Raw genomic sequence first — 25873 nt, forward strand, 5'->3', positions numbered from 1 at the left:
AGACTTCATTTACATACAAATGTATTTCTAAGCTGCATAACATTTTAAACATTTGCAAAACAAAAACACTAAAACAATGTAATAAAAGCTGAGAGGAAAAACAGAAGTCCAGAGGTAGTGGTACAGGGTCCAGTCTTATGGATCAGAGAAAGCCTTTGCACATATGCCTTTACAAGACTCCTAAAGCAAACAATTGATGGTGTTTCTCTTTTATTTACAGATATGATCTCCAGTTATTTACAAATATGATCTCAATGGATGCTTGACTTTGGAAACCATGATGTTTCCAATCTATTATGTAACGTTAAAGAAGTGTTTGTAATTCATGATTTTGAATTGGGTATGCGCCCCAAATACTATTTAACCAGGAAAAATAAATATTGGGAGGAATTGACTTGGTTCTCTGTTTTGCCAGTTTCTCCTCTGCTTTGGCAGAGACTGTGGCAATGGGGATGGATCAGCTAAGATACCGGTAATCTCTGCTCTTCTGTTTGTTCTCTTGTTGGTTCAAGCAACCTCGTCTCCCAGAATCGCAGAATAGGTACAACCCAATGAAAACAATACATGTAAAATCATGCTAGTTACAAAAATTCCCGACCTTATGCATATGTGCCCCATTGCATTCAACGAAATCTTACCTGCATATAAGACAGCACAGTGCAGGATTGCAACCTCCCTCAAGATCCCTTGAAATTAGTGGAGCTTATTTCTGAGTAGACATGTATGGGATTGCATTAGATGCATGCTCAACTTAAGGAGATTGACATTTTTATGGCATTCAGTGTCGCAAAATGTGGAATTGTCTGCTAGGATAGATAGTTTAAAATAATAATAATAATAATAATAATAATAATAATAATAATAATGAGGCAGATGATGGAGGATTGGCTGCTATTAGCCTTGATAGCTAAATAGAAGCCTCCATCATCACAGGCAGACCCTGCTTGTCATCTTCCCAAAAGCAATTGGATAGCAATTGTTGGAAATGCCATTTCAGTGTTTCGTTTACCAAACGGATCACTGCGCTTTGCAAGGGAGGGCCTCCTTTCTGCCAGTAATACCAATTAGGATATCTCTTTTGTGCAAGGTAGGAATTATGTATTTTCTGTGGTGGCACCTAGACAGCTCTATTGTCTTTTTGAGATGAGTATAAACAGTTGTGGAGTGTAAAGTGGGACGTCTGCTAAAACCTTTGTTTGCACTGGGCAGGGTGGTGTGCAGGGTTAAAGAGCCCTTTCCTTGTGCTTTTGGCAGCTTCCAGAGAGATGCATAATGAGACGTGGTGTTTGGGAAGCTCACAAGGACTTCAGTTGTTGTCTCCTGCAGTTATATGCTGCTAGCCAGCTCATATTCCATTCCAAGTCTTGGCCTTCTTCCACCTCGCTCACCTTCTTTCATGCTCATAGCTCCTAGAAACCTTATTGACATTTATATTCTAACTTTCCTCCAAGAACTTCAAGGGGGTACACACACATGGTTCTCCGTATCTCCATTTTGTCCTCAAAAGGCTGAGAGACAGGGCAAATGGCCCAAAGTCACACAGCCAGCTTCGTGGCAGAATGGGGATTTGAACTCTTGACCTCTTGGGTCCTAACCTGACACTTTAACCACTACACCACATTGGCTGTCCTGATGGGAGTTGCAGTCCAACAACATTTGGAGTACCACAGATTCCCCATCTTGCCTGTAAAGGCTGTTAATCTGACAAAAATACAGTCGTACCTTGGTTGACGAATGCCTTAGCAGTTGAACGTTTTGACTCCTGAACGCTGCAAACCCAGAAATGAGTGTTCTGGTTTGTAAATGTTCTTTCAGAAACCGAATGTCCGGCGGGGCTTCTGCGGCTGATCGGAAGCCGCGCCTTGGAAGTTGAACGTTTTGGAAGTCGAAGAGACTTCCGGAACAGCTTCCGTTCGGCTTCCAAGGTACGGCTGTAAATCCAAAGCTAGGTATTGGAATAAAAAAACTGTAGTGAAAGGGGCATAGATCGCCTCGTCTTCTGTTTTAAGGCCAGACCATCAACACATCCCCTCCTGCTGTGACACACCTAGATTGAGGCTGCGGTGTACCATATTTGGAGAGCAACTCTACCCCTACGACTGCTGGAGGAACGATTGGCTGTAGGTGACAGAAAAGCTGTGTGTCACAGGGAAAGGCAGAAGCCCCCTCCCTTTCTCTCTTCGCACCTCCAAATACAGTGGAACTGAAATAGAACTGGCCAGGCTTCCCACCCCCAAATTTCTCTCCGTGCTGCTCCCTTTCCAGTTACTAGCAGGTAGATGGTTCCGAAGTAAGTTTTATTTGGGTGGTTGCTAGGCTGCATGTGTATAATCTGGCCATGGGTAAGAACAACTTCTATGAGTTGACGAGAGCCTTCCGATAATAAGCATATTGCCTTTCTGGGCTAACCTCAGATTGCACTGCAGCAGTTCCAAGCAAAACTGGAGAGCGCCAGGGTCCGCTGCCCTAAAACAGGGAGGGAGATTTTTGCTGAACTGCTTTGTGATGTTCATCTGGTCCCCATTAACTGGTCTAGTGCTACTAGTCACATAGGATAAAACACAACCAGAGGTGGATCAGGGGCTTGATTCTATTTTGTAAAGTATTGTATTCATGTATTTAGAATGGCCGTGTACTGCATTTAATAACTTGCCCCATCGCCATAGACGATCAAGAATCCCATACAGGGGAATGAGCAGGCTGGTGGAGGCAATGGTTTTTGTTTTGCTTTTAAGAAGCATACTTTGCAGGGCACTCCCCCCCCCCCACTTACAGACTGTGCTCTCAGGTGTCTTAATTCTTTCAGTGTGGAAATATTATGAGTGTCTTGTAAACATGGTCGTTGCTGTTTTCAGGATTCTCTAAATTGGCAGGAGGAATGGTGGTTTTTGCTACGAATAGAACAAAATCATAGTCTTGAGTTTCCAAATATACATCCTTTTGTATGCTGTGTGCTTTTCCCCAGGCCAAAGCTTACACATGAGTGTTTCTTGTTATCTTAAGTGCTATGTAGCGTTTGGGTTTTGCCTGGGTGTTTCCTCTTATACTGGGTCGAAAACCTCATACTGATCCTTAGGTTCTTTCCCTTCTCTTGGGTTCTGTATGAAGAGATTTCTGGTCACCATGAAGAGCAGTTCTTTGCAGCTATAGATAACCACTTCATTCTTCTTCTTTTATGCAGAGGCATCAATAGATGTGGTGCCTGTAGAATCAACATGAGCAAAAACACACCAAACCCAGTTTTGTGGTTTCACACACACCCTCCCTTTCTTGACCCAAAGTACATCACAAGATTGTGGGGTGATAAGATGCATGCCATCCATAGCTCTTTAGAGCAGCAGTGAGATACAAAAGAAATGGCAACCCGCTATTTATTGTGTTGACACCATATGACACCATAATTAGGGGCCTCTCCAAATTTTCCTTGTATTTGTGCATTCATGATGATTTGTTCATGTGATAGTATTGGGTAGATTATACATGATCCTGCTTTCAAAATTGTTTGCTTTTGCAAAAGCTTTGGGAGCAGACACTCTGCTTCATTTCTAACCAGTGCATTCCCTGTGGCTTCCTGCTTAAATCCTGTAATTTTTCATACTGCAAACGTCCCCAAGTTGTTGTTTTTTGTCTCGCTTTGGTTGCACAAGAGTGCCCCTCCAGACCTCAATAATGTGTTAACACTGGGGGGAGAGCATAGCAGAACAAATAATGGAATGGAATGATGTGTGGATAATACAGTATGAAACCACCACGAATTATTGCAATTGCATCAGTGGCATGCTGCAGAATTTACCTTAAAAAACCCACCTATCTAGAGGGGCCCAAGTCAATTTTTAATGTGTATTTCTCTGCTATTAAAAGGATACTTATGGTCCAAAAACTCTAGTGGTTGTCTCCACCATGGGGGAAAAAATCTCCATTTTTAAATTTATCCCAGAATATTCAAGCTGTTCACACCTACCCACTACTCTGTTCCCTTACAATTCAAATTTTGCTGTTAATTGCATGGCTTCAGATGCTTCTCAGATAAAACTGAATTCTGGGCTATAGGATCCTTATTGCAACCCCTGAAATTGGCCCCAAGCAAGTTTTAGGAATAGACTATTAGTTCCTTTTAAAAATGTGGGCAATAGACTCCTTCAGAACAATATTTTAATGGATGCTTGGAGAAGCTACTGGAAATTGAGGCTTTAAAACTCCATTTGGCTTAAGTACTCATGTTTCACTGTGCATAACAGTAATAAATTTGGGGGAAAGAAATTTATTCTCTCTCTTCATGTAAACACACTGAGGTTCTAATAAGCCATCTAGATTCCTTGGTTTTTGGCAAGCAGCTTCTTCCTTTGCACATATTTGATGAAAATTATATCTGCTATGTCTAGGTTTCCACCATTTCTCCTTACACTGAAAACAGATGTTGTTAATAATATTTCCTCAGCAGTGCATGCCTCTGTTAAGTTAGTTCACGATTCCAATTATCATTGTGCGATATCCCTTCTATCTTCTTGAAGCAATAGCTGCTTCAGTTAAGTTGCCCAGTACAGTCATACTGGTAGATATAGTTTAGTTTAGAGTAATTTAGAAGCACAGAATTTGTAGAGTTGGAAGGGATAACAGTGGTGGCCAAATTTGGCCCTCCAGCTGTTTTGGGGCTACACTTCCCATCATCCCTGACCACTGGTCCTGTTAGCTAGGGATGATGGGAGTTGTAGTCCAAAAACAGCTGGAGGGCCAAGTTTGGCCACCACTGGCACTATGAGGATAATCTATTCCAACCACCTGTAATGCAGGTATCATTTGCCCAACTTGGGGCTCGAACCCACGACCTGACACTAAGAGTCTCATGCTGTACCAGCTGAGCTATACCAGCCACAAGAACACTTGGCAGCGGTGGGATTCAAACCCACACCTCAAGAGAGACTTGCCCCATAAGATAGTCCCTCTTCCCATTGACATATTATTATAGTATGAAATAACTGCATGCACCCTTTTGTCATTTTAAACGTCAAAAAATAACTCCCAAGTTTTACCCTAATGTTTATCTTTAAGGCAACTAGAACAGCATGGGTGTTTTTTTATTTCAGCCCAGCAATTGCAGAGCCTTGCTTGACAGCCTCCACTGCAGATTTTATTTGGTGAATTCGGCCCTGTATATAGGCTGGAGGGTTTTCAGGGATATAAATTGTTAAGTTGTGGGTGAACATGTCAGACGACACAGCGATTCTTCAAACAGCTCTTGTTTATTCACAGGCCAGAAGAGAACTGAACTGAAGGTTTCGGCCAGCCTGCTTATATAGAGCTCCACTAGAACGCAACAGTAACCATTTTCTGTAACTATCCAATCACTGAATGTCACTTTCAATCCCTTATTTGCATATGTGGACCTGAGTGAAAACTATCTACAGTATCCCCCTGCTGTCCCAGGGTGAGAACTTCAGTACATAACATATATATTGGTCTAATGAGTAACAACTAAACAAACCTCTACTATCTTGCAGCTGTGCAAAATTTCCTTTGCTGTGCAGTCAAGGTAATTCTCAATTAATTTATGGCTCAGTGAAATGAATTTTCTAAGTTTTAACGTATGACCTACTGGGCTGCGAGCCTATGTACGAGGAGGATACTTAATGTGTTACTGCTTTACCAAAGAGAAAGGATTATTGTAAGGCATTTCAGTCTCATTAATGCCTGATTTGCTGTTGTCAAAAGCACTCAGCTCATCTACCAGGCAGACTCTGCTTCTGTGCTGCACAGTCTGAAAGCCCCTTAGTGCCCAGTTTAAGAGGTCTTGGCTGCTGTTGACTAGTTTCTTCTTCATTTATTCTATTCTCCGTTTGCAAGATTGGATTATGGTGCATCTGCTATATGTGAGAGTTTCATGACTTAAGCGTAGTGCGGTAGGATGGAGCAGGGTCTCTGTGTGGGAGACCCTGCTTTGTCACAGAGCTCCCCATGTGCAAAACAGCACCTACTCAGATGTGAGCTCTAGGGAGACTCGAGGAATTTGGTCTTTGCAAATTGCTTTGGAAAAAGACCTGATATGCTGTTCTCAGACTATAACGCACGGGTCGGAACATAGCTGTTGGGACCATGTTCTAAAGTGTAGCTAGGCAATGAAGCAGCTGTTACAGTATTGGAAAGCTCTGAAGCGCATAGTCCACTATTTGAAAGGGACTTTGCACTACAGGCTGAGATTCACCAGTCAGAAGACTGGAGGTCTTGAAATCTTTGCAGATGCTCGTTTTGGAAGTGACACCACGGATGGTACAAGCACTTCTGGAGTATGCTACATGTACAGTGGTTGTCTGTTTGACTGTCTGTGCAAGAAGCAGACGACAGTAAGCCTAAGTTCCTGTGAAGCAGAACTCAATGCTCTGTCATTTTCACTCATGGATTGTGAATGGTTGATGCAACTGTTTCAGGACATCAGAGTTTCTGTGAAATGTCCTATACAAGTGTATCAAGACAATAGATCCTGTTTGGCTTTGTTGAACTCAGTTGCAAGCAAAGAACCAAGTACTTGCAGATTAAGCTACATCGTGCAAGAGAGTGTATTCAAAAAGGACTCATTCAGGTGTCCTACATGCCAGGAAATGAAATTCCTGCTGATCTGTTGTCTAAGGTTGTTAACAGAGAACAACTTAAGGTTTATGTACAGAGGTTGCAATTGGGTTGAACCACAGGTACTACAGGTTACACGGAAAGGGGGAGAATGTTAGGATATTTCCTAACAGCAGCAGGCTTATTTTCTATTTCTCCAGCTGTGGCAACATAGCTTTTGTTAGTTGAGCTCTACAAGTACACGTTTAAATGCGTATGTTGACAGAAAGTGCACATGTAAATATTTTGAGATGATTCAAAAAACAGACAGGCCCACAGATTAATGTGGGAATGAAATGGAGCAACTCTGCCCCGCAGTGCCGATATCCACACGGCAATGTTGCTCGTCCCAGAGTGTTAACTGTGCTGCAAAAGAGGTATAAAGAATTAAAACTCCTAGGCCTTTTCTTTTCTTTTTTGGATAGCCTGTTTGTCAGCGAGATGATGACAGCTTTTGCCTGCTTTGTATAGGTCCTCATGGCTGCAGCCTTCAGTACAATCACTCTAGGTTACAGTCCCACTGAAACTAGCAACACACTTTGAAAATTAATGGTTTGAAGACTCTTAATAAGCCCTGCAAGGGAACTCTAAATTTGAACTGTCTCTATGCTGGAGCCCTGGTCGCAGGGCGTGTTGATGTGCCACAGAGCGACAGGGCCACAAATGTTCTAGGAGCAGGGTGAGATCAGACGAAGAGGTGTTGCCCATTATAAAAAAGGCCTCTCCTGCTGCACAGGAAGTGTCTCTTGGCTCAGATTGAGCTTAATTAAACAGCCCGCAAAAGCTGCTGCCTTGGCTTGAGTGGGGAAAACAGGAACCTTTTCCTCCCCTCCTAGAACTGCGTGCCTAATGTTCTTTCCGGCAATTATAAGGGGGCAGGCTGCTTTTGCTTCCAGTCCCTTTCTTCCTTTTTCCAAGAGGTTTTGGTTTCAGTTGGTTTGCAAAGGAACCCCTTGTGCTGAAAGGAACCTGGCGAAGTTTGCTCCCTCTGCAAGAAGTGGGCTACTTTTTGCAATTCATGTATCTCTCCTTCTGTCACTGTTGACCCTTTGGCTTTTTGATTGACCTCTGTTTTGAAGCCTTGAAGAAGCAAGGTGCTGTAAACCATAGTGCAATTAGGAGATGCTGTGTAATTCATTGGGACAGCCTTACTGTTTTATTTGTTGAAAATATCCATTGCTTGCTTTTCTTCAGTACAGATGCTAGGGGTGGGATGCAGAATACGTATTAAATAGAACAGTCAAACCTCTGTTTACGTAACCCTCTGGTTACATAAACTTTGGGATGCGCGTGTGGCAAAACCGGAAGCATTTTACTGGGTTTCTCCGTGTGTGCATGCACAGAAGTGGTCTGCGCATGTGCAGAAGCGGTCCTCAGGTTGCGGAAAACTCGGGATCTGACCGGACCTCCGAAACAACAGATCCCGTCTGCAACCGGAGGCACCACTGTATATAATCAAATAAATACAGCAGCTGAAAACAGTAGTGCAGCTTAAACAATACAGTTGTACCTTGGATCCCAAACGCCTTGCAAGTCGAATGTTTTGGCTCCTGAACGGCGCAAACCCGGAAGTGAGTATTCCGGTTTGTGGACGTTCTTTGGAACCTGAACGTCAGATGGGGCTTCCGATTGGCTGCAGGAGCTTCCTGCAGCCAATCGGAAGCTGCGCCTTGGTTTCCGAACGTTTTGGAAGTCGAACGGATTTCCAGAACGGATTCTGTTCAACTTCCGAGGTACCACTGTAATCAGCTTTAAATGCCTGGGCAAATAAAACAGGCTGTGCCTAATAAAGATGTCCTGTTTTCACAAGGACTTATGCTTGTACAACAGAACTTCCCCTCCTCTTCCATTTGTGTGCCTCCCAAAAATTATTTTTTTTGGTGGTGCATTTTGTTGAATAAAACCCAGGGTCTTTTAAATAAAGTTTTATTTATTTATTTATTTATTTATTTATTTATTTATTTATTTATTTATTGTAACAATAGCAGAAAATATCTAAAAAGTAAAACAGAACTTTCTACAAGAATACAGGATCATCTTAGACTTAGAACATATAAGACAAGCTGGCACATAAAATTGCACCTACCTGCCGAAAAACTTAAAAAAGAAAAGAAAAGCTGACAGCTGAAACCAAGCAGAAGATGACTGTGTTACTCATTGCTGAAATATATCATACCATATATGGTCATGGGTTTGGGGGGGGCTGCTGACCAGGACTACCTCTGTTTATATATTCAGCGAATCTATGCCAAGTTGTCTCAGAAACAGCGCTGCTTGTGTTATTTCTGACTGCTTTAACCAAACTGGGTTAGCTTCTCAACTAAAGCTGCCTGCCATTTATTCCTCATGCATGGAAAAAGAGATAGACTTTAAGGCTGGAGAAAAGAGGCTTGCAAGTGCATGGCAGGTAACAAATCTAGGCTGGATCTAGACACATAAAAAAAGCGTTTCTGTTGAACTCGTTGCATACTTTGTATGAAAAATTGGGTAAGTAAAAACCAAACTCCACAGCGCCATCTGGTGTCACAGTGTTAGAATGCATAAACTGCATGTAAAGCGTTTTTTCTTTGCCAGTGTAGCTGAGTTCCTGGTGGAGACTTGGAAACTGATTGGGGCTGAATAAGGTTTCCAGTGCTCCTTGCTCTCCTCCATAACAAGTAAAAGCAGACTAACTTACATAAAACTTAGTGGGACCCTCCCCCCCACCCACTTGCAGTCCAATTCTGTGCATGCTTACTCTGAAGTAAGTCCCATTGTGGTCCATGGGACTTTATTCCTCACCTTTCTTTTATCCAAAGGAGGCCTTAAAATGGGGGAGTGGGGGAAGAATTTTGGGAGGGGCACACATCCCTTCCATCGGAATGAATGTGCATAAAATGCTACTTTCAGTCAGAGCAGTGCTTTAAAATGTTGTAGCATCCATGTCATACTTTTTGCAAATTTATTAGATTCAGCAAGATTTACTTAGATTGAGTAGGATATGAGTTATCCTGAATCCCTCATTTTACCTAGTCAACTATGATACATGTCACCAGATCCTATGCATGTCCACTCAGATCCAAATCCAATGAGTGCACTTATTCACAGCTGAGTGTGCATAGGATTTCTGTTTTAAAGTGGTTGCATGCTGCTGAAGAGTTCAACGTTCTAAAGTTTAACTGATTTTTGTTCTGTTTTTTTGCTACTTAATTGGATTATCTAGCCTCCTCCCTCCTAAAAGTATGACCTGGTTCACACACCAGATTTATTAAGCTATAACTAAGTGTTAGGTGTGAACCCTGCCCAGAAACTTAACTGTGGATTGATTGCTACCAGCAAACCATGAACTGAAGCCACAGTTGATTGTTGGCTAAATAATCTTTGTTTCAATTATGGCTTGGTGCTATGTGTGAACCCAGCACCCTTCCTCAACCATAGTGTGTTCGGCCACCCCACGCCAAATGCTCACTAAACTACAAAACCATGGGGCAAGAGATGCTGGAGAACAAGACAAATGTTAGACAAACAGGGTCTGTTTGATTGTCTGTAGGACAACTCATAGTTAACTCATGGCTTACAAAACAACCATGGCTTAGCATTATATGTAAACCAGACCTATGAGTTTGCTCTGTTTCTGCACTATGACACTGATATCTGTATACGGTTTCTGAGCTTCGATAAACTTGATTGTTTTCAACTGTGTTTTCCCCCAAATTTTCCCAAAGGCCAAAACTAAGACATCTGAATACCTTCGGGTGTGGTTCAATTCTCCACAAAGTTTGAGGTTGTTTTTTTTCTTTTTATAAAAAAGTGACAACCCTAGAGAGCCTATTTACTTTCTTCTTCCCGCTACCTCCCTGGCTTCAAAATTCCCAGAAATTTCCCATTTCTGCTCAGTGCTGTCCACCTCTGCAAGTAAAACATAATCCTTTTAAAATGCCCTTTGCCTCTCCACCCCTTCGTTCTGTCTGAATTTCATCAACAAGCCTTATCCAGTACTGTTTGCTGCTTTTAAAGTCACTCAAAACAAGGAGTGCAAGCTGGTGGCTGCAATTACAGAGATAAGGTCTCATCAAAACCAGCTCTGTTGGAAAGAGAACGCACCATTGACTTTAAAAATGCTGTTAACTTTTTGACAGAGGACTTGAAAAGAAATGCATGGGATGTGCCGGATGTTCACTGGGAAATGCCAGAGGACAACCTGCTCAGTGAAGTCATTTCCTTCCTTGTTCTCCAGAGCGCTAGCTGCTGCTTTCTTCCACAATAACATTTCCATTTTTACTGCCTGTTGCTGTTGTCCCATTTTCCTCCCATGGTTCAGGTCATTGGCAGATGTGATTCTGAATTTGCACGCTGAGCTTTAAAACGGAAATATCTTTGTCTTCCTTGAATGATCTCTCTTTCCTGTCAAATGAGGCCCTTTCAGAACAGACTGTGTCAGCAAAGGTGCAGTTCTTTTTAAAAACAAGTTCTTTTTTTAAAAAAGGAAACGCCAATACTAAGCCTTGGAGATAAAACTAGAACGCTACTTTTGCTAAGGGTTAGCAATGGTCTAAGGGACGCGGGTGGCGCTGTGGGTTAAACCACAGAGCCTAGGACTTGCCAATAAGAAGGTCGGCGGTTTGAATCCCCGCAACGGGGTGAGCTCCTGTTGCTCGGTCCCTTCTCCTGCCAACCTAGCTGTTCGAAAGCACGTCGAAGTGCAAGTAGATAAATAGGTACCGCTCCGGCAGGAAGGTAAACGGCGTTTCCATGTGCTGCTGTGGTTCGCCAGAAGTGGCTTAGCCATGCTGGCCACATGACCCGGAAGCTGTACGCCGGCTCCCTCGGCCAATAAAGCGAGATGAGCGCCACAACCCACGCCTGGACCTAATGGTCAGGGGTCCCTTTACCTTTACCTAGCAATGGTCTAGATGGGCCCTCTATTCCTGGAGGTAGGCTTTTATTAATGTTCTGAGCTCTGGTTCCCAAAGGTTATGACATAGACTTTTTCAGCATCCTCTTCCTTTCTGGGGAAGGAGGATATGGGGAGATGCCACGCAAAACTAGTTGCTTGAGATCCCTTTATCCCCGACTCCCATGCTCCTGCTGTACTCACAGGGGCGGAAGAGAATCATGGACCAGCAATAGCCCATTTCTTACTGATGGCCAAGGTTAATTCTCCTGGTAGGAATCCCCTCTGACAAAGAGGTGGCCCTGAATGTGTTGCATTCTGTCCCTCGGGTGAATGTACGCCTGACTGCCAGGTAGGGATAGGGGAGCAATTCTGTTCAGTTGACATTTAAAGGCAAACCTACCTGATGTGCACTTTCCAAACTATACACGAAATGATACAGAGCCATTCTTCAAAATCAACACTTCTCTCAGTTTTGCAATGCAGTTCTCTAGCCAAATAGTGTGTACCAAAATGCAAATACTAGGGTAAAGTGTGCATTAAAATGCATATATATATATATATATATATATATATATATATATATATATATTAGTGAAAATAGTATTAAAACGTATTAGGGAAAGCTGCTTAGCAAAAAAATGTGCATATTAGCTAACATTACATAAAGGTAAAGGGACCCCTGACCATTAGGTCCAGTCGTGGCCGACTCTGAGGTTGCGGCGCTCATCTCGCTTTATTGGCCGAGGGAGCCGGTCATGTGGCCAGCATGACTAAGCCGCTTCTGGCGAACCAGAGCAGCGCACTGAAATGCCATTTACCTTCTCACCGGAGCAGTACCTATTTATTTACTTGCACTTTGACGTACTTTCGAATTGCTAGGTTGGCAGGAGCAGGGACCAAGCAACGGGAGTTCAACCCATTGCGGGGATTCGAACATTACATACAGACATGTATATTTGAAAAAAATCGCTGATGCATTTTCTTGTGGACTCTTTTTTTAAAAATGCAATCTGATGTGGAGAACTGAATTTAGTATTGAAAAAAGGAGAAACTGAAATTGACAGATGCACCCACCCCTCCTTCTAATCTACATGATCAGGAGGATCAGCTCTTTCTGGACTATATACTATTTTAGGCTTCAGATGTTGTTTTGTATGCTTACTGTTTGTTTACAGTCATACCTTAGCCTTCAGTAAATTCCCAGCAGGGCTTACGAAACTTAAAACCAACATTATTTTAAAAGGAACAAAAACAAACATAAAATGATGCCTGGCTAAATATTGAAAACGAGTGCGGGTGCAACATTTACACATTTCCTACCTGGAGGCTGAAATAGAGCTTCATTGCAATAATTTAGCTGATCATGTGGCTCAACTTGCTTTGCAAGTCTGCAACACTCGGGCTGTTTGTGTGCATTATGGTTTTCTGTGGTTTCAGGGTGCTTCCTCAACTGGCTTTTGAATCCATGTACATACTGCATTACCCACAATGCAGAGCTGCCCTGCCGTTCCTTGAGAGATAGTGCTGTTTGATGTGTTCCCTCTCTCAAACCACCTTCAACCCAAATGGCTTAAGCCACATTTACTTCGTAGTTGAGCTGAGGTGTACATATCTGAGACCAGCTGTTGCGCATGCGCAGATGACAGCTTCATGAACAAGAGCTAAGGGGGTTGTAAGTGTGGGGAAACCAAGCAGGTAATGAGCATTAAGGCATCCCCATCTCCTCTGTGTGAACACAGCTTGAAACGCAGCTGGGGTGGAGGAGAACTTGCTGTGTTTTAAGGTTAGATGCACGTTAGCAGCTTAAGTTCTGTTACTGAGCAGTAGTATATTTAACAAGAGAGGTTAAAAGCCGGTGATTTGCTGAGACCACTATGGTTCTGCAGCTGATGGAAGTATTTGTCCAAGTCCAACACTCCAGCCACCAATATTTCACTGGCTTTCAAAGAAGGCCATGAGTCTGTAGAAATCCACTTGTGTTGTGAGTATCTTCTCTGCTTAGGTGTGCTAGAAGGCATTTAAGTGCCAGTATTTGGGATGCAATGGGATTAGGGGTGGGTGGAAAAAGAAGAATTTTCATGGCACTGCTGTCTAGCTCACTGGCCTTTCAAGGTTTTTTATTTATCACATTTATACAGTGGTCCATGGGATCATGAAGAGTCGGACTGAACGACTAAACAACAACCTCATTGCGAGAAGTGATGTGACAGGGAACCAGACAGAGGGCCTTCTCGGTAGTGGCGCCCACCCTGTGGAACACCCTCCAGATATGAAGGAAATAAGCAGCTATCCTATCTTTAAAAGACATCTGAAGGCAACCCTGTTTAGGGAAATTTTTAATATTTAATGCTGTACTGTTTTTAACACTTGATTGGGAGCCGCCCAGAGTGGCTGGGGAAACTCAGCCAGATGGGCGGGGTATAAATAAATTATTATTATTATTATTATTATTATTATTATTATTATTATTATTACCTTGGTTTTCAAACAGAATGCATTCTGTTCAACTCCCGGAACCGTTCAAAAACCAAAGCGTGGCTTCTGATTGGCTGCAGGAGTGTCCTGCAGCCAATTGGAAGCCACGGAAGCCATGCCAGACATCCAGCTTCCGAAAATCGTTCAAAAACTAGAACACTCACTTCCGGGTTTCGATCATTTGGGAGCTGAGGCGTTCGGCTTCCAAGGTACGACTGTATACCCCTTTTTCCTCTAAGGAGTTCAAGGTTGTTTGACATGGTTTCTCCCTTCCCCATTTTACCCCCGCAACAAACCTGTGAGATAGGTTAGGCTGAGAGACAGTGACTGGCCCAAGGTGAACTTCGTGGGGATTCAAACTCTGGTCTCCCAGAACATAGTCCAACACACTAACCTCTTTTCTCCTCCCCGATAGACACACTGTCTATATTTAGTTCCATTGTTATGCTTGTCTCTCTGATTCCTTGCCAAGCTCGCTGCTTTGGTGGAATGTAAATTCAAGATGTGTGAATAATTGTGGCGCTGGACAACCCAGGGAAAGGAACGAGGCTCCCATGCGAGGGGCTGGTGCAGGATTTTGATATTTCTATGGTAGTTAACTCTGCAAAGCAAATTTTTGAACAAAATGTGGAGTAGCCCCTAATAAGCAAAGGGATTTAGATATACTAAAAACAAACAGACTAGGGCTGAGCAATATCAGGTTTTCAACACTGTGATATTTCAGTAGCTAAATATCAGGATATTCTGATATATCACAATGTCTGAAATTGGAGATCAGGCGTGGGGGTGAGGGAAGGAGCAGTCAAGGAGATCTGGCAGGTGGGGTGTGTGTGTGCAGATCAGATTTGGGAATGAGGGAAGGAGCAGTCACAGAGCTCGCGTGCCTTGCGGGGATGGGGATGGGGCAGCCAGCAGTGGCAACCAGCGAAGATGCACATCCACTGTGGCTGCTGCTGCTTTCCTGCTGACCGAGAAAAGCTGATCTGCCTCAGTGCCAGGGGAAGGTTTTGCCAGGGTGCCTTAAAGTGAGGGTGATCAGCTGCCTTGTTCTCCCTCAGTGTGAGGGGAAGGCAGCACCTCATAATTGGCTGCCCTAGTCTCCCTCAGCGTGTGGGAAGGCAGCTCAGATCAGTAGCGTTATCAGCTGAGATCATGGCGTGAAATCGGCTGTTCCTTGAAATCAACTGCCCTACTCTCCCTCGGGCGAGGAGCGACATATTGCTGCGAATTGCTGGGTCAAAATCATTATTGCGGTGCGATTTCAAAACTGATTTTGGCCAACATATCGAATATGCGCACAGTGCCAAAGCAGGCCATAAAATTTGAGATATTACAAATGACAAAAAATGTAGTTGGTGGGAGGCACGGATGGGGCCGCGGCCACCTGGGTGCATTCTGGGGTCCCTGGACCCCTAATTGGGAACCACTGCTCAAAAGAAACACTTGCCTGACAGAACCGGTGTCTTCAGTCCTGGGTCGTTGCAGTGTTTTTCAAGCACATCTGTTTAATCTGGAGCCACGAGAGCTCAAAGAAAAGACGTGTGCTGTAAATTCCAATGAACCTGGAGAGCTATCTTCCTTGGGAGTACATGTGAGCTACCTGTGTGTTACTAACTCCTGAGTGACCTATTGTAAAGGGAGCGACAAGTTCCTGCAGCAGTCTTGCCACCTGATCTGATAGTGATTGGGGTTAGCCTGGATTTGGTGTCCTTTGTGAATTTTGAAAGCGGGTTTTCATGTTTAATGCAGTTGAGGGGGCGGGCAAACGTGTACGCTTTCTAGTGAATAAAATGAGAATCAAACGCTGACTCAGCAGTTGAGGCTGCAGCTGCTTTGCAATCTGAGAGCCCTTTCCTTGAGACGTTTGGCGCAGAGAGGAAGCAGACTTAATCCATTAAAAAAACCACTTGGAAGACTATGAGTCCTTTAAAAAAAAGTGGTTTTTTTTTATTTGGGGAGAAAAAGGCAGATGGTTATTTCTTTGGATGGTTGTTTGGCCATTCTGGAAAGAAACTCTGTGTTTGTTCACTCAGTTGTGAAGCCCCTATTCTCTTTTCCCTTTGTTTCAACTCCTTTCATTCCCCTTTGCCTCTGTCCCCCCCCCCCCGTTTTTAATTTGCTGCCCCCAACATTCTTCTGGAAGAGCTGAAGGTTTGGTCTTCTGCCAGACTCTGTTGGTTTTGTGGGGTGCTGCTTTCTGTGGAAACGAGGTACAAGACATGTAGGCATTTCAACCATTAGAAAGAAAAGCAAGCAGGGTGATTTTTGCTCCCTAACAACTTTCCACAGAATTGCACCAGTCACAAAATTGCATCAGATTGTATGACCATAGGTTCCCTCTGCGTTTGATCAGGAATCCTGCACAGTCCCTGATATTTCTTTCTGTAAAAAAATGAGCAAGTTTCCACCCTTTAAGAGAGAGAGGCTTTAGATTCAGTTTTCTACATACATAAGATTCATTTCCCTACATAACTTTCTGACTTTGCTTGGCCAACTTTGAAATAACTTGCCGATGAGGTAGTTTAAAAGTATGTTTAGCCAAACAGGTAAATTTAAGCACATAGGCAAATCAGTATTTGGGGAGCCCAAATTGTTGAGGTGTATTCGACGACAGCAAGGAACCGAGCCATTAGTGTCATTGGCCCAGTCCTGTGGAATACTCTGCCAATGGAAATTCATCCGGTGCTTTTGTTTCAACTTTTAAATGCCTGCTGAAGACTTCTCTAGTCCATCTGGCATATTAAGAATTGCATCTTTCCACAACAATTTTCTGATTTTAACTGTTTTATATGGCTTTTAATGCATGGTTTTATGTACAGCCGTTGTGAACCACTTTGATAGTTTCCTTAAGGATTAGCAGAATAATTTTTTTAAAAATAAAATAAAATAATGTACTTAGCACATTTCCTTTGTTATTGTAGATCAATAGTCCACCTGGTTAAATGTCCATTTCTGGTTGTAAATCCCCCAGCATCTGATAGCTGGAGATCCCTAAAAGAAAAGTGGAGGTTACATAGGTGACTACCATGGCTATTATGGGACGCGGGTGGCACTGTGGTCTAAACCACAGAGCCTAGGGCTTGCCTATCAGAAGGTCGGCGGTTCGAATCCCCGCGACGGTGTGAGCTCCCATTGCTCGGTCCCTGCTCCTGCCAACCTAGCAGTTCGAAAGCACGTCAAAGTGCAAGTAGATAAATAGGTACCGCTCCGGCGGGAAGGTAAACGGTGTTTCCATGCACTGCTCTGGTTCTCCAGAAGCGGCTTAGTCATGCTGGCCACATGGCCCAGAAGCTGTACGCCGGCTCCCTCGGCCTGGAAAGTGAGATGAGCGCCGCAGCCCCAGAGGGGTTTAACGACTGGACCTAATGATCAGGGGTACCTTTACCTTTACCTTTACCATGGCTATTAGTTACATCCTTCCTCCATATCTTCATCTAATTCTATTCTTAAGAAATAAAGAAACATTTAACCCCTGTCTGCACAAGACATTTGAAACAGTATCGTGCCTCTTCAAACAGTCATGGTTTCCTCCCCCCTCAAAGCATCCTGGGAAATGTAGTTTAAGGGTGCAGAATTGTTGGGAGACCCCTGCCTCTTTGTAACGTACAAAGGTAAGTGCCACATCCATTGAACTGCCTGTTTTTGTCTCTAGCCTTGCCCCGCACTGATAATATGGTCTCCAAAAGACCTACCCCTTCCATCACTTCCTCCAGGTAGACTAGAGTTGTCTACCTGGTTCTGCCCCCGACATTTGGCTAGCAAGCTACTTTTAGCCTTGGCCCTAAGCTGTGCAGGCCTGCCTGGTTGAGCAATCAATATAGCATTGAGAGGTGAGAAACGGCCTGAAATTCTTCTCCCACCCCCAAGATGTCTGAAGGCAAACCTGTACAGTGGTACCTCTGGTTGCAAATGGGATCCGTACCAGAGCTCCGGCCGCATCCCGAGGAATTCGCAACTGGAGGTGCCGCTTCTGCCCACAGCGCGTTTTAGTGCTTCTGCGCATGCGTGCGCGGCAAAACCCAGAAAGATACTTCCAGGTTTGCCGCGTACATATCCCAAAGGATACGTAACCAGAGGTGAATGCAACTAGAGGTACCACTGTATAAGGAGGTTTTTTTCATGGGTAGGCAAACTAAGGCCAATCACCTCCTAAATCCAGTCCACGGACGGTCCGGGAATCAGCGTGTTTTTACATGAGTAGAATGTGTGCTTTTATTTAAAAAGCATCTCTGGGTTATTTGTGGGGCATAGGAATTCGTTCAATTTCCCCCCCAAATATAGTCCGGCCCCCCACAAGGTCTGAGGGACAGTAGACTGGCCCCCTGCTGAAAAAGTTTGCTGACCCCTGCCCCATTTCTTTGCTTGACCCCACCATCACCACACACACTTCAGATGTTGTTCTATAATATTATCCCACTACCTTTGCCTCCAGTGAAACTCCTGCATACTTTGAAGGAGTGAGAGTAAAAGAGACAGAAAGAGAGAGCTGGGAAGAGAATGTCTCTTGTTTCTTTGCAGAGAGAGGCTTGGGGAATAGCTGTCCCTTCTCCTATACACATGTAAATGGGATGCATTCATTCTCTTGTCTTGACTGGAGGACTGTTTGAGGCATGCTCTGTGTGCCAATTTGCCATCTTCCCTGGAACTGGGTCCAGGCGCTGCTGCATAATTCTAGCTTGTCAGTTTGGTTTGGCTGTTTGGGAGCTTCACTGAATGAAACGGCATTCTGTAGCAAATGAGGCCGGCTAAAGGTCCATTTTCCCCAGGCCAGAGCACTGATGCTTAAAACCAGCTGATTTCCTGGTGATGCCGTGAGAGAGAGAGGCTGGTGTATGTTTGGCTGGCTCAAATGCTTATTAATCTTCCTTCTGTGGATGTGGACACAGATGAATTGTGCAAAAACTCCATTGGTTTTTCTACATGCACCCCACACACAGACAGTTGTTTTGCATGATTACAGCATGATGTTTATTGTGTGTGTGTGTGGAGGTAATTTCATGCACATTATCAGCAAATGTATGTACAGTTAATCTTAGCTAAAACTAGTGTCTTGGTGTTCAATTTTGCATGTGTCTGAAAAATCGTAGATGGATGAATTTTATTACTGGAAGAGCATTCTTGTACATTAGTTGGGCATTGCATTGGTGGTTGATGTTGGCTTCTGTTTTCCTATATAAAAGAACATCATACTTTCCAACATTTCTCCGACGAAATTAGGGACATCCCATTCCATAATGATAATTTTACTATTTATACCCCACACATCTTACCTGGTTGCCCCGGCCACTCTGGGCAGCTTCCAACACATAAAAAACATAATAAAACATTAAACATTTTTTTAAAAAAAACGTCCTTATACAGTGGTACCTCTAGTTGCGTTCACCTCTGGTTGCGTATCCTTTGGGATATGTACGCGGCAAACCTGGAAGTATCTTTCTGGGTTTTGCCGCATACGCATGCGCAGAAGCGCTAAAACGCGCCCTGCACAGAAGCGACACCTCCAGTTGCGAATTCCTTGGGATGCGGCTGGAGCTCCGGAATGGATCCCATTCGCAACCGGAGGTACCACTGTACAGGTTTGCCTTCAGACATCTTGGGAGTCAGATAATTCCATACCCTCCAACATTTCTCCAATGAAAATAGGGACATCCTAAGGAAAAATGGGACATTCCAGGATCAAATCAGAAACCGGGATGGCTTCTCTAAGTCAGGGATGCCCTGGAAAATAGAGACACAGAGGGTCTGGAACGTTGTTGAGGGGAATTATGAAAAAGCTTGTGAATTCAATATAATTTTGCAATTCCAAACACAACTTGCAAGACAACCCAAAGCAAGTTTACCTAGAAATAACTCCGAATGAACTTGATAGAGGCTTGCTTTCTAGGAAGTGTGTGTGTGTGTTTCAAGATTGCTAGCTTAGTCAGATAGGGTTGGTGAGGCTCTTTGGCATGTGTGGCAGAAGTCAAGGCCAAAACGGGACAGCCTTGCTTTTGTGAGGTATATGGAACATATGCAGTGACTTTTGCCCTGGACTCCTCAGCCCAGGAGTAGGCAGCAGATTAGTGCCAGAAAGGCTGACTCCACAAAGGAGACCATTGTGACTAACTGGATGTTCCTGTTCATGTGAAGGAGCTCCAACATGGGTGCATCTGTATGTGCACAGATACCAGATGCCAGGGAGTATGGCGGAGGCTATGGGGTATGAAATGTTGGGGTAGGGCCTGGAAATGTGGTCCCACTTTCCCTCTACACCAATGTTTCTCCAACTTGGGTCCCCAGCTGTTGTTGGACTACAACTCCTATCACCCCTGGTTAGCAGGGCCAGTGGTCAGGGGTGATGGGAGTTGTAGTCCAACAACAGCTATGGACCCAAGTTGGAGAAACACTGGTGTAGAGGAGAAATTGGGAGTCCAACACTGAACAGCCTTGTGACTCCTGGTTTCTGTTTGTATTTATTGGTTTGGAGATAAAAATGTGCAAGGGGTGGCATACAAGGGGCTAATAGCCCATTTCAAGTACTTTTGAGGTCTACTAGGCTGAGAAATAGAAATAAGGCACGAAAATCTCCTTCACAGTTGTGTGTGGGTTTGAATCCAGGTTTTACAACACTGTGCTGACTCAAAAGCATATTTGACAGGAAAAGTTAAACCAGATCTTTCAAATAAACATTCTCCTTCTGTCATGTGTATCAGCATTTCTTTTTTAAAAAATAAAAATACTCCCATTATAGTAACAAATGAGGGGAAGGGAGAAGCAGAACTGCCTCTGAAGAGCATTTTTTGCCGCTTTCTCTGAAGTGTCAGCTGTCGTTTTAAGGACATCGTGTTTCTGTGGGAAGGAGCCCTTACAAACTCCTTCATGTTTCAGACCCTGACAATATAGCTGCCGTCTCTGAGAGCGTCGTTTCCATCTGTCTCCTCCAAGCTTTCCTACGTCTCTTTGAGACTGTTGCGGTGAAATGTTTGGCAGCAGAAAAGAAATCTTATTTTCTTCTTTGGAAAGTAAATGCGGCTAACCGAGGAGGACTATTCGTAGAGTGATGACACTTGCTTTCCCAGCGGAAAAAGGCTTTATCAAAATTTGCTGATTGGAGATGATGCTCTCCACCTGAAGCATTGCATAGTGTTTGCCAGTCAGGAGTGATGCTTCCTGCCATAGGAGCCAACTCCTAGGGGCCGATGGTGTGTGGGTACCACACCTTGCGATCAGTTATGGGGGGTGGGGCTTACTTGCCCCTTGGAACCCCTGCTTCCCATCTCCCTTGCCCCGTCCTGCTCTTCTTTCGGAACATAGAAAATAATGAAGCTATGACTGCCAAACCAGTCGCAACTAGTCTGGTCATTATTCCTTCGCAAGAACAGGGCCGTTAAATGAATACGCATAGCTTCTGCACATGGTGAACTGGATAGAGCTGGTGAGGCCCAAGGGCCAGGTTTAATGCAGCTTGAGGCCTGTTGATATCTTTAATTGCCCTTTCTGAGGCTGTGTGAGGAAAGCAAGTAAAGAGGCGCTTGTGGGGTTTCCTGTCCCAGGTGTGGAAAATACATTGACCTTCTATGCACCTTGACCAGAACCCCTTCAACCCTTTCCTCCCCTAGCCCCAGTTCTGTATTCAAAGGGGGTCATAGCTATATGGGAAACCAATGGGAAACCAATGAGCTCACTGGCCCATACGCTTTCCCTGTGATTCTTCTCCTGTTTGCACTTTTTTTTAAAAAATCACTCCTTCTCCAATTACTAGGTCACAAATTGCCCCCTTCCCATGCCACCGCAACTGCTTGGGACTTTCTTCCCTGTAGTGAAATTCCCATGAAGTGTGGTGAGCGTGAATGTGAACAAAGCAACCCTATAGGTGGGGGAGTACAGTGGTACCTCGGGTTACATACACTTCAGGTTACAGACTCCGCTAATCCAGAAATAGTGCTTCAGGTTAAGAACTTTGCTTCAGGATGTGAACAGAAATCGTGCTCCAGCGGCGCGGCAGCAGCAGGAGGCCCCATTAGCTAGAGTGGTGCTTCAGGTTAAGAACAGTTTCAGGTTAAGTACGGACCTCCGGAATGAATTAAATACTTAACCTGAGGTACCACTGTAGTATGAGACTTGCCCATCTAGGAGCGAGGAACATCCCATCCAAATGTTTGTGCACCTCTAAATGTTTGTGCCTGCAAAGCCCCTTTCAACCAAGGGAGAATGGGATGTATGTTTTCTCGGAGACACGCCTTCTGCTTGATTCTCTGAATGGGAATCGAGCGAAAAGTATTTAGACCTATTGAAGAAGAAGATTGAAAAGGATACGTTCTTCTATTACGTGTATTCTTAAACTCTGTTGATTTTATCCATATTTTGATAATTCTGCTATGTCGACTTGTGATTAAAGTCTGTTGATATCTTCATTTTCTTACGCATATTTGCTACTATTTTATGTAAACTCTGTAGATTTTTTTTTCCTGGTTAAGCAGTCTGTAAAACTTGTTAAACAAAATAACAGAAAGGTTGGGATTAGCAACATTGCATCTCAGTGCATGTTCTTTGCTACTTAGTGCAGCAGCATTTTAGAGACCAGTAACGGCCTCTTCTGCCTGGTTCAAACAACAGGAAAATAATGCCCTTCTTCATAGAAATAGGATGCAATTTAAAAAGAATGGAGAGACTGGGAGAAACTGCCCCATACATGCCAACAACTCTTCTATTTCTTGCAACATCTGGAGTTAACTTCTTTTAAAAGAGAGAATTTGAGGTTTTTGTGGCTGAAGGGTTGTTTTGCCTTCTAAAAAGCCATTTATTTTTAATGATGTGCCAATTGCCCTTGTGCTGCAATTCTTCTTATATGTGGTGGCAGCCAGGAATATTAAAACACAACTAAATGCTATCACAAATGGCAGCGTTTTTAAGATCAAAGATTTACAGATTAACTTTATTGAAAACCAGCTGTGTAGGAAGTTATCCTCCCACATTGGCTGTTTTCCTTTAGGTGTATAGCAATTTCTGGCTGGATGGTGAATATGGTATGCCCAGTTTCTCCTGTGGGCTGTTTTTAATATACTGTACTGGGTCTAAGATGGTAACAGTTTCCCATAGACATTGGTGCCATTCAGAAGTACAACAGTACACCAACTTACAATTCACTATTATAGCCTGCTGTTCAGTCCTGTCTGAAAGTGCTATACGCTCGTCCTTTGGTTAATTTCCACAATAACCCTGCATAGTAGCAAGAATGTTTATGCCACTCATTCACCTCTATTGATTTGCTGAGATACAATCTGGTCAAGTTACTTCTGTATTTTCCGTATTCGCACCTGTGCAGTGCAATAAAGGTAAAGGTCCCCCTGCCCGTACGGGCCAGTCGTGTCCGACTCTAGGGTTGTGCGCCCATCTCACTTAAGAGGCCGGGGGCCAGCGCTATCCGGAGACACTTCCGGGTCACGTGGCCAGCGTGACGATGCAGTGCAATACGAACGGTTAAATATTGCACCAGCCTTTTGAAGTAGATTGTCTCTCCGGTCAGTAAAGTCCTAAATGGTCATTTAGGAAGATCGAATCCTTTGGGACCTTCTCATATTAATATTTGTGATACGGTTATTTCTATAGTTATATGTAATTTTTTAAAAGCCCCCGCCACAATTGCTTTTAAACAATTCATTCTAGGATTCCTCTTTAATTTCAGTGCCTTTGCCTTTAATCTTCCTCTATTGTGCTTCTTGCTATGGTATTTCCTATATGCCTTTCTCATCAGTTCATAGCCTTTAAAATTTAACCCACTGAGAAAGAGAGCTTGCAGCGCCCTGATGCTGACGGTCTGTGTATTGTCCTTCATGGATGCTTTTGGCTGCCGCCAACACAGAGATAGGAAAGCAGGGTGATATTTATTGTCATGTTTTGCTTCAGAAGCCTTGTGAATCAGGTGCATCGCAATTGGCCTGGACCAGATTAGCTTCTGCTGCAATTGATCCTGGGGTGTGGAGGAAGTTCAGGTTGGAGTTAGACATGAGGGCAGTTAGACATTAAGACATTAAGGCTGCCGTGGGAATACTTGTGTATTATCCTCCTTGATTACTCCTATCAATATGGAACATGTGGTGTCATTTTACAGCGTGTTTCTCTCTCCCGCCCAAGAAGCAACTAACAAAGCAGATTCAAATTGGGGAAACCTGCAGAATAATGACGGCGGTATGTCATGTGTCTTGGGTGACCCAGCAAAAGAGGCGCATGAGAGATGGGGCTGTTGTTTATGGGAGCATTTGCACTCCCTTCCACTAGAACTCAAAAGTGAACAGTGAACAGGGTAGGGGAAGAAAATTGATTCTACCAAGTATGTTGTTCTCGACTGGCTGAGTTACAGCAGCAAGTGTAAGCCAGGGGGTTGGGGAGACTTCACCATCGGAGTTTCGTGTGACTGGCTTTCCGAACTTTCAGCTGTAAACACCAGTCTCTGCTGCTTAGAAGGCAGCCAGCTGCTTTGAGCAGCTGGAAGACGTCACCACGAGCGTGTTGTTCTTGGGAACTGAGAGAGCTCCAAGGAAATGTTGCCTCCTTCACTCAAAAGTCACCAGTTCTGGGAATAAACAAATAAAGCGGCTGAAACTTTCACCTAAAAGTGAGCTTCGGAAAAGTAATTTTGTGGCCAAGGCTGTTTAGCAGGAAAACATTTCATGGTTCAACCGTGCCCACTCCCATGCTAATATAATCAGGATGTGTTGACTGGGTGGGTCTATATTTGGTGTGTCTGAATTGCTAGCAGAATTCTTGACTTCCAGGAACAGAGTCTCTGCTTCTCTGATTCCTAGAATTATTTTCCTCCTCTAAGGTGGCACACAGTTTTCAGTGTGACAACAATTTCATTTTTGCTCTTCTTGGTAACGAAAGCACATCCCTCCATTGCTCTAATGATGCAAAGAACCACTCCACTGCGGGATAAATATACAGTGTGGATGTGACCACTTGGTTAGGCTTGCATTATCCTGCTTGATGGCAAGAAGAATTACATCATACAATGAAGCCACCCGATTAGAAGTCTGGGGAAACAGTAAAATTCTCTTTACCAGTTGGCAGGATGCTGCAGATAAATCAAATGGCTGTGTGCAAGTTATCGCTGGGTAAATGGAGGTCTGAAGCCATCCATGATAAGGCTTTCTTCGATATGTTGCGTCCTAACATTCTCACTAAAAAACCCTCTAGAACACAACAGAAGCATGTTGTAACCCACTCATAACCTTTGACACACGGTTTTTTAAGGGTTTGGGTGGGGTAGGAATGGAGGTAAGGCTATTGATCAAGAGAAAGGCTTTCTTGGCTTAATTGAAGTTCTTGGTCTGCTCCACTGCCAAACACAGACCAATTAGGGATACGGGAATGCAGCCAGGTTTGCATTTTGTTAATGAAAGATCCAAGCAGGCAAGGAAACGAAGCTCTGATGTTCTCTCTCTCTCTCTCTCCCCCCCCCCCCCCGTTCTAGCTGTCTTATTATAGACCATTCGTATAACACCATCTGTTTTGTGGCACTTGTCAAAAAGAGGTAGGGCTTGTCCCTATCACAAGAGGCTTACAATCTAAAATAGGCACAGGGGAACAAGAGAGGAAATGGAAGCATGTGCAGAAAACAGGATTGCTTCAGTTGCATGCACTTGGGTTAGTTACAGGGTTGATCATGAGCAATAGACCTAAGTGGGAGAGAGAATCAGGACCCAGTAAGGAAACAGGAAGTACTGGGACTGGAAGTCAGGGAGAGAACCCCACCCATGCTATATCTGAGCTGGAGCAAACTGGTGTGTGAACCTGTGCAGAACTCAATCCAACATTTTACCTCCAGTCTAAATCCTTCAAGTGCTTTGTCACAGGTAAGGATGACAAACTTGCAGCCCATGATTCCCCCTGGGGGCTAGTAGTAAGGGGTGGTGGTGGTTGGAGTCTAGCATCTGGAAGACC

The 25873-nt window shown here is 43.9% G+C and overlaps 1 protein-coding gene across 4 annotated transcripts in view; it reads left to right on the forward strand.

Moving 5' to 3' along the window:
* The window catches only part of PALD1 (phosphatase domain containing paladin 1), a 113714-nt gene that overhangs the window by 15934 nt on the left and 71907 nt on the right, over positions 1-25873 (forward strand). Inside the window, exon 1 of one of the 4 annotated variants that reach the window (XM_083614080.1) lies at positions 25688-25785. The exons of the other annotated variants lie outside the window; for them this stretch is intronic. The gene's annotated coding sequence lies outside the window, so the exon portion shown is untranslated. Of the gene's footprint in view, positions 1-25687; positions 25786-25873 lie in introns of those variants that run through there. 4 annotated transcript variants of the gene reach the window in all.

The sequence above is a fragment of the Podarcis filfolensis genome (assembly GCF_964270895.1).
Source record: "Podarcis filfolensis genome assembly, chromosome: 5".
NCBI lineage: Eukaryota > Metazoa > Chordata > Lepidosauria > Squamata > Lacertidae > Podarcis > Podarcis filfolensis.